This window comes from Triturus cristatus, chromosome 6 (assembly GCF_964204655.1).
Source record: "Triturus cristatus chromosome 6, aTriCri1.1, whole genome shotgun sequence".
NCBI classification, from domain to species: domain Eukaryota; kingdom Metazoa; phylum Chordata; class Amphibia; order Caudata; family Salamandridae; genus Triturus; species Triturus cristatus.
This window is the reverse complement of record NC_140589.1, coordinates 82,588,737-82,598,765: the sequence shown is the minus strand read 5'-3', so window position 1 is coordinate 82,598,765 and position 10,029 is coordinate 82,588,737.

The following is a 10,029-nucleotide window of genomic DNA, read 5'->3' as shown; positions in this document are numbered from 1 at the left end:
GCTGGAGTAGGATGAGAGAGAGGAGTAGGTGACAGCATGGACCGGGGGTGAAAATTTAGATTTTTCACAGCCTGCTGGGTAGAAAATCTGGATTTTATTAACGACACAGAGGCTAATATTATAGTTACAATAGCAAGGAGAGTAGTCAGTGGAGGAGTGACAGCTGTTTGTAGTAATTGAGTCAGATACAAGTGATGAGTTTCAAGTAGTTTTATTGAAGATGGTACAGTAGACCAGATGTAGTCCATATCAAGACCATAAGGAGACCCCACCAGGAGAAGCCAGCATGCTGCTCAGCCAAGCCTACTGTGACTATTTGATCCACAACATTCTATACCATGTCCTCACAGTAAGATTCTACAGGCAGGGCATGAATAGCATTTAACTCAGGATATAACACTGTTATTAGGAGGAAATTCAGCCACCCATATGAACGTGTCCCAATCTGATGTAGAATGCAGAAGTTGACATCTTAAGTACTGTTCTAAACATTGATTTACCCTTTCGGTCTGACTATCGGTTTGTGGGGGATGGCTGGAGGAAAACCTGACATCAGTCTGTAGTAAGGTACCCAATCCTTTCCAAAAGTTAGAAATGAATTGAGAACTCCAGTCCGACACCATAACAGAGGGAAAGCCGTGTAACCAGACTATATGTTGTACAAACAAAGAAGCCACGATTTTGGACGTAGGGATTACCTTTACTGGGATAAAATGGGCCATCTTGGTTAATAAATCCACAACAATGAGGAGAGTAGTGTTGCCTTGTGTGGTTTTTGGCAAGTCAACAATGAAGTCCATAGATAAAGTATACCACGGCTTAGGGGGAGTAGGTAATGGATTCAGTAATCCTACAGGAGCCTGATGGGATGCTTTTCCCTGTGCACACACATGACAGGTTTGAATGAAATGTTTGGCATCACTAGCCATATTGGGCCACCAGAAGTGTCATCTAAGAAGTAAAGTTTTTTTGTACCCAGGATGTCCAGAAAAGGGATGACTATGACACCAGACACCACTCTTAAGCTTGCTGTTGTAATTGTTGTGTAGGAACCACCAACCCCCCTTGAATGTAAAATAGGTTTTGGATCTTACTGGAATTATGTGTTTGTACTAGCTCCTCCACTTTGCAGCTGTTTGTGCCTCCTCAACTGCGTTTAGGTATTCTTCCTCAGAACAAACAGTGCCAATAATACATTCCCTAGCTATTATAGGGGGGGGTCACACTTAGGTTCCTCAGGCTCGTAACCTAAACAAGGTAGGGCGTCTGCTTTCCCATTCTTCTTCCCTGCCTGGAATTGAATGATAAAATCGAAGTCACTAAAGGATTGCGTTCAGCACAGTTGCCTCATTGATAAAGCTCCAGCCGATTTGAGGAACTGCAGGTTCCAATGTTCAATGAGTAGTGACCCTGTGATTTGCTCCTATTAGGTATTGATTCCATTCCTCAAAAGTTTTTTTAATGGCTAAAGGTTCTTTGTCACCTGCAGCGTAATTCTGCTTAGCAGGAGTTAGATTATGTGAGTAGTATGCGACTGGATGAAGACACTCCATACTCGGTTCTGTTCGTGAAAGGATCCCTCCTACTGCTATTTGTGAAGCATCTGCCCCAACCCCAAAAGGACGTGAGGGATCGGAATGTCTTATAATGGGTGCTTGAGTAAAGGCTTCCTTCATCTTGTCAAAGGCCTCCTCGGCTGCCGGCGTCCAAAGAAACGCAGCTCCTTTTTTCAACAGTTTGGTTACGGGGAGGCTAAATCAGAGAAATTTTCAATAGAGCGTCTATAAAAATTTGCAAAACCAAAGAAACTGTATTTCTTTCACATTTTTGGGGGATTGTCAACGTGTAATGGCCTCCACCTTTTGGGGATCCATACCAATCCCATGGGGAGTTAAAACAAACCCGAGGAAACACACTTGGGAGGTATGGAATTGACATTTGTCTAATTTACAGTATAGATGGTTATCCCTCAGTCCATCAAGGACACTCCTGACATGTTTCTCATGTTCTTTTACCGAAGAGAAGTAAATCAGGATATCGTCAATGTATGCAATAGCGTAGAGATCTAACATGTCCTTGAGTACTTTGTTGATAAAAACTGAAAGGCAGCTGGAGCATTACACAAACCAAATGGCATTACTAGATATTCGTAAAGGCCAAACTTGGTGCAAAAGGCTGTCTTCCACTCGTCCCCCTCCTTGATTCTCACTAAATGGTAAGCACCTTGTAAATCCAACCTAGCAAAGGTGGTAGCATTCTTTATTTGATCAAGAAGGGACGAGACCAATGACAAGGGGTACCTGTTCTTAATGGTTACATTATTGAGGGATGGGAGGATCTACCACTTGTGCTAATAGGTCTTTTTTAGTTTGTTTTTCAAACCTCGATAGAACAAAGCACTACTTTTTTCCTCTGGCCATCCTGCTTTCGCTACAAGTCTGTTAAAGGTAGATATGTATGTCATTAGATCTTTTGTCCCCTGTATCAAATTCAGTAATTCTGTGTCTACGGACTGCATGAAAGAGTGCCTGTCAAACAGTTCTCTTAACTCTTCCTTAAAAGCTGCGTAATTCTACAATAACGGATCATTCCTTTCTATAAGAGGAATGAACCAATTTGCAGCTGCCCCCCCCTAAATAGAAAAGCACAAATGCCACCTTGGCCTGCTTGTGGGAAAACACAATGCCTTACACATGAAATGCAGCTGGCATTGACTGATAAAAGCAGCGAATTTGGTAGGATTTCCCAAAAACCTTTCTGGAGGGTCCAAATGGATAGATGGAGGAGTAGTTACTTGTATTACTGGGACACTTGGAATGGAAGACTGAGACTGACGTGGGAATTGGACACCTGCCCCTCCTGTCATGTTCCCTAAGCTTGACTCAGGTCTTATACCCTGTTGGAGTGAATCAACTCGTACAGATTAGGCTTGAGTTTCCTTTTGGAGATTACCAAGCATGTGGGCTAGGTCCGTGAGTGTCACCTGACTGACTTCCATGACGTTCGGGTGGAAAGTAAAGCTTGGGCTTCGCGTTCTGTCAAATTCTTCCGTTTCCGAAGGAACGCCATGCAAGGATGAGAGGTCCCGACTTCCCCAGGTCACTGATATACCCAACTGAGTTAAAGCAACAACAAGTAGACCAGGGGAAGAAGGGAAAGTAGGGATGGAAAGAAAATATGTCCCACGTCGTCCCCCAGTCATGGACAGGACCAGGCAACCAGGAGAAATCCCTACCTGAAAAGAGATAAAGTGCGTAAATAGAAAGAAATATGTAACAAGTGAATACTAATATTTAGGAAAATGTGTAACTATCAAGTACCTAGATAATCCCTTCTTCCGCTAAATGATAACAGAGTGGTTCACGTGGGGTTATAGCCTTTGTCTGAAAAAGGAAAGGAAGAATCTCACTAAGGTGCACCTACAAGTAGAGAACAGAAATCAAGAAGGGGAGCACTCTAACACCCACCTAAGACTACTAGTGACACTTGAAACAGGTATCTTGATTAGGATTTTAGTGCCTAACTAACTGGTTTAAAATAATTTAAACACAAGCTCAGATCTTGAGCCTTACTCAAATCCTCCTTATAGTCAGGATGAAATAACAGGGAATTACTTGGTCTTTCAGGAATACTCTGGTGCAGTCCATTAACGAAAGAAAAAGAAAATATCAAATGGAAAAAACGAATCTCCAGGGACCAGGTACCCAACAGGTAAGTACATGGCACTTTAAATATGAGAAACTCATGTGCAGCGCAAAAGCGCTGTTTCCGTCTTGCTGACTGTGGCGGGTGTGTCTTTTCTTGTTGCAGGGAAGTCAGGAATGCAGTACTGCAGGAGCCGCCGAGGGGGAATACTAATGGACCACCGAGGGACTCGAGAAATGACTGGGTTCACAAGGAAGATGCGACGAGACGAAGAGCAGGAATGCCAACACCCGGCGGTGAACCGGAAGAACAGGAGGTAGGTGATCCGGAAATGAGTCACGATTCTGAGCTCTAGAACGCGAATCTTTTCAATGAGGTTTCGGAGGAGTTTTATACTCCCCTGCCAGCACCCATGATTCATTGTGGCTGGACTGGCATTTATGACAGAACCTGCGTGAAATCGGGCAGGCTATTAGCAGGTTTTCTGAAGATCTGATGGTTAGGTGGTAGGGAGGCGGTTATGGGCCAAAGTTAAATGGGAATCCAAAAAATCACCGACTTGCTAACAACTTTGCTGCAGTTTCACACATCTGCACGCTCCTTGGAAGACATTTAGGGCCTCATGTAGGTAGCCAAATACCGGTCGGTAACGGCCGATTTTCGGTAAATATGCCGTTACCGACCGGTATTTAGACAAGTGAGATGTAGGAGTGCAAAAACCACTTTTCGGTAAATATGAGGCGGTAAATACCGAATCATATTTACCGAATCCAAAAATACCGATTCATATTTACCGAATACATACTTAACGAATCGGTAAATATGAAGTGGTAAATATGAAGTGGTAAAAATTAAAATGACATGTAGGAACACTCGGTAATTAAGAAATCCATGAAAATCGGTAAATAAGAGTCGGTAATTAACACGGATTGAAAGCAGGTGGTAACCATCAACAATGCATATAAGCAATCCCAAAATGCAACAGCGTGGACAACATGGCCGCTCTGTATGTCATTGCAAGGCGCCTACGTCTACAGGCAGCAGGTCTGAGGATTTGGCGACGGGAGGAACGCATCTACAGACAGCGCATCACACTCTTCCAGCTGACTGATGCAGAGATACATGAGAGGTACAGGCTACACCCCGAAACCATCATGGACCTGATAAGGGACCTGCACCCACTCCTGGACCAGCCAATAAGAAGGGCGCACGCCATACCCCCACATGTGCAGGTGCTCTGCAGCCTACATCTACTGGCATCCGGCAGTTATCAGGTGGTGATAGCTGCGGTGGGTGGTGTATCCCAGAGTTGCCTGTCCCGTTTCTTCAGGAAGTTCCTGGATGCCATGATGCAGAGAATGCACCACTACATCAGCTTCCCAAACACACAGGCTGCACTGCAGAAAACCAAAACAGACTTTTATCACATGGCACAGTTCCCCCATGTCATTGGCTGCATTGATGGCACACACATCCCAATCTGCCCACCAGCTGACACAGAGCACATCTACAGGAACAGAAAGTCCACCCATTCCATCAATGTGCAGGTGATCTGTGATGCAGGGAACATCATCACTGATATTGTTGCAAAGTTTCCTGGGAGCACCCACGACTCTTACATCTTCCAGAATAGTGGGATCTACACACGACTGAGTGCCGGAGAATTTGGAGAGGGATACCTGCTAGGTAAGTAACAGTGACGCCCCTTGCAACCTGCAAATCATAGTGTATAGAGGCATGTGACTGATGTTTCCCTTTTACTCATCTAGGCGACAGTGCATATGCATGCCGGTCATTCATCCTCACTCCCTACCTACACCCATCAACCCAGAGTGAGAGACGATACAACGTGGCACACAAAACAACACGCAATGTGGTGGAGCGCACGTTTGGACTACTGAAGAGCAGGTTCCGCTGCCTCCACAAGAGCGGAGGCGCACGCCAGTACACACCCATCAACTGCTGCAAGATCATTGCCACTTGTGCAATGCTGCACAACCTTGCCACGAAAAAAGGTACAGATGTGGAACTAACATATTTTGAGGACAACGAGGATGAGTCAGGCCAGCCAGAGGGCAACGCAGCTAGAGTGCCAACTGCAATCGATGGGAGAGAGAGACGGGCAGAGATCACATGCAACTATTTCTGAGTAAGTAAGGGGACACAGCCAGTTGTGATAAGTCATGACGTAGTTTTAATGTGGCACCACGCCATGAACACATGAACAAGCCAATCTGGCAATATACCATCTATACAAGGAGTAAGTCCAGGGTTACGTCACCCATTGGGAAGTGGCTAAGCAGGGCTACATCAATGTTTGCGCATACGCGCTGCAGTGGTGGATGGCACGGCCTGTGCATCCTCACTAGAGCCAACCCCAAGCCGCCTGCTGCTCCTGCGTCCTTCTGGGACGGGGGGTGTGATGCTGCTCCTGCTGCTGGTGTCGATGCTCTCCGCAGCATCCCCTGCAGCAGTTGTCGACGGCTGACTAGTTAATAGCACCCCTAGTGCACTTGTCACCTGCACCATCCCCCGAGACAGGTCGCTGCAGCAGTGTGTCAGGCCCTCCTGCATCGACACAGAGCGCCGGCAGAGTAGAGAAGTGGCAGTTGCCAGACGGTTGAGTGCCCTGTTGGTAGTGTCCCTCCTCTGCCGTTCCCGGCGCCGTGCTTCGATGTCAGCATCTAATTTGCTGCACAACTGCTGGATTGACTGGGACATGTCCCGAATGCCCGCTGCCATAGCGCTGATGTTATTGTCCATGTTGACTAATGTAGTTTTCATTAGCCGCATGTGCCTCTGGACTGACATGACTGCCTTTGTTTGCAGGCGCTGTTGTTTCAACATTTGGCCCTCGAGCCCCGAGAAGACACCATGGCTGTCAATGGGTGCTGGTGGACTCTGGACACGCGACCTGCGGCGCCCTCTTGCTCCCGTCTGTGCTGCCTGTGAGGTGTGGGGCACAGTGGCATGGCTCCCTTCCTGGGGCCTGGTGAGTTCTTCAGGGCCCATGCTGTCGTCAGACGAGGTGTCTAAGGCTCGTAGCCTGGCTGCTGGACGCCTCCTCATTCTCACACCTGCAAGCGGAGATGTGGCCGGTGACTCAAACATGAGTGGCGATGCTGGCTCTGGGTGAGGTGATGCTGGCTCTGGGTGAGGTGATGCTGGCTCTGGGTGAGGTGATGCTGGCTCTGGGTGCGGCGAGGCTGCCTGTGTTGGTGGTGCGGCTGCCAGTGGGCCTGCTCCCTGGTCTGAACTTGTGCTGGCCAGAGGTGATCTGTGTGGCCGGTGTGCCCTCTCTCCTGCAGCATGCCCTGTCCTGCATGATGTCACATCTGTGGACAGAAATACAACATTTGCTCAGTGTCCCCGAAGGGCTGCATTGCAAGCGTCACAATAAATCATTTCACATTCCAAAATGTCCTCTGCCTCCTTGTGCCTCATGTGCGTGACATGCCTTGTTGCCCTGTGCCATTTACTTCATGGTTGGTGTTTCCCTGACTACATCTCCCAGAATGCATTGCCTGTCTGCACTGACACATGTGGACTGCAGTGTGATTCTCGTTTCACAATGGGGGATGTGGCATAGGGGTAGGGGGGGCTACATTGCTGTGCTTTCGTCTTACCTTGTTGTGTGGCGGCTCTGGCAGAGCTGTCGGCGTCCCCAAGACCCACGACGCTCTCTTGCTCGATTGTGGCCCCCACCAGCTCCTCCAGTTCGGTGAGGGCAGGTGCCCTGTTGGTTCTATCTCCAGTCTGGCTGGCCTCCTTCTGGATGTCGCCCATCTTCCTCTTGGTTACAATCCTCAGGTCATACCAGCGCTTCTTTAGGACCTCTATGTCCCTGTGGGTCACTCCCACAGCATTGACCTGCGCCTGGATGGCCAGCCAAATGTTGCGCTTTTCAGCCTCAGGCACTTGCAGGGATTGCCTTCCAAACAGCTTCTGGTGCTGCTTCACCACCTCCTCCACCAGCACCTGGAGTTCCTTGGGGCTAAATTTCAGCTTCCTCCTCCTTTCCCCTCCATCTCTCTGTGTTCTCTGGCTGGACATGATGTTCGTTTTCCCGCTCGCACAGGCACCGGCTCCCTGCCTCTCCTCTGCACTCCAAGCCTCTCCAGGGTCGGCTAATTATGTACACCTGCCTGGGTGTGGCCACTTCCTGGTTGGGTGGGGTGTGGTTGCACAGGATTAGCTATTTCATCAAGTCATGTGATTTTATTTACCGATTCCGTACATACCGATTCGGTATTTTCCGATTCGGTAAATACAACCTCGGTATTTACCGATTCGGTAAATACCACCTCGGTATTTACCGATTCGGTGATTTCCGATTCTTGATTACCGAATGTTACCGATTCGGTAACTGTTACCGAATTTTTACCTACATATACCTTACCGATTCTTAAATACCGATTCGGTACGGCTCGGTATTTAAGAAACGGTAAAATTTATTTACCTACATGAGGCCCTTAGACTGTTTAGCTTACTCTTGAAAGTTTGAGTTTCATGCAAGTATGTCTAGGGTGCAGAGTGAAATGATGGGTCATAAAGTGTTAATTTGGTAGTAACATTGGAGTTGTTTAATGATTATGTTGAGTTTCATGCTCAGTGCGCCACTTTGCCAAAGGCGCATGCAAAACAAAGACTGTCAAATAACAGCAAAATTAGGGGTGGGTGATAAAGTCGGCCCCACCAGAGGAGTTGGCAGAGTTTTGGCCCACGTGGCGTTCTGCCCAAATTCCTCCACATGGCGGAGTTTTTTGTCGCGTGCGGCTGCCCAATGGAAAGTTGGCAAGCATGGCCGAGATTTGGCATCTCCCAGTCAGAAAGCTCTTGCTCGAGTAGGAAATCTACTGGAGCGGCAGCAAAATCAACTCGAGAAGCAGCACGCTTTGTTGTGCCACGTGGTGCCATTCGTGCTGATTTTTCAGCACGGAACGAGCTCCCAGCGCTAAAAACCAGCACAAGCAGCGCGAGCAACGCAATGTGCCTAATTACGCCCATTTGTGGAACTCTGCTGAATCTCGCAGTTTTAATGCAACTCTGCAGTATGTGTTCCGCCCACCCCTCAGCAAAACATGGCGGACCATGAGCAATGGAACGAGTTGCGAATTCCATCATTAACTGCTGAATTTCAGACTTTTCAATTGTGTGTATTGCTGAAGCATAATTAACATATAGCTGTTGCTTTCCAGTGAATAGACATATGCGTAAATACATATAAATGCACATATATCGATGCATGTGCACATACATGTTTATGTTTACCTCTTTGTCTAGCACATAGTGCTCATCCAGTTTGAGTCTAGGTGCTAGATGGAAATACAGTAATACAATTGCTTATATATATGAGAAAACAGAGAACACATACATACTTAGCTTAGTCACATTCTAGATAGACACTGAGGGGGAGATTTACTAAGATTTTGTGCTGTGTTTGCATCACAAAAGTGATGCAAAACAGCACAAATTTTTTTTTTCCTAATTTGCTTTCCAGCGCTAAACTAGCGCTGGAAATAACGTAAAAGTAAGGCGAAACAGCGCATATCGCTGCTTCGCATTACATTGCACCATGGGGTGTGCCAAGGGTGGCGCCTGGGCGTTCCCATGCAACCACCACAGGTTTCTCACGCTAAACCCATTTTACTAAAAACAGTAGATTGGGTGAGAAAACTGTGCCCTTTTAATCTAGGCGCAAGGAAGGAGAAATGCTTTCATTTCTCCTTCGTTTTCTGACTTTGCATGTGTGCTGCACTGTGCAGCACGCATACAAAGTGGGAAAAGCTTTCCCTCGTGTCTAGGTATAGTATTTTGTACAGGAAGGGTAACCTTCCTGTACAAAACCTATGCTAGACTCACACACACCCTAGCGCTATGGCACTAAGGTGGTGCGGGGTGCACAGCAGCTGTAATCAGCGCCGGCGCAAGGGAAAGGAAAGGAGAGTGCCATATCTTTGAAAATATGGCGCTCTCCTGCTCCTTCCCTGTCGCGCAACGCAGCACAGCCTCGCGGGAGGCTGCGCTGCGTTGTGTGGAGATTTGGTAAATCTCCCCCTAACTGTGAATATACACCCAGAATGTCTTTACATTTACACAAAGAACAGATATCTTTTTTTTAAAATTGAAGAAATGGAACTTGTAGAAGAACACAGTTGGCAGAAAAAATTTGTCAAATGAATAGAAAAAGTGGTCAATGTGGCTTACGTAAATATGGGGCATAATAAGTTCCCAGAGTTATGATCTTTCCCAGTTCCTAGGTGCACCACATCCGAGTCAATATGAATTTTAAAGTTCTCCCATACATTTTCTGCTCCCCCCACATTAGATTTTAGGGTGCCTCTATCTTCCTGCCCTTCTTGTACCCCCAATTCCTTCTAATAG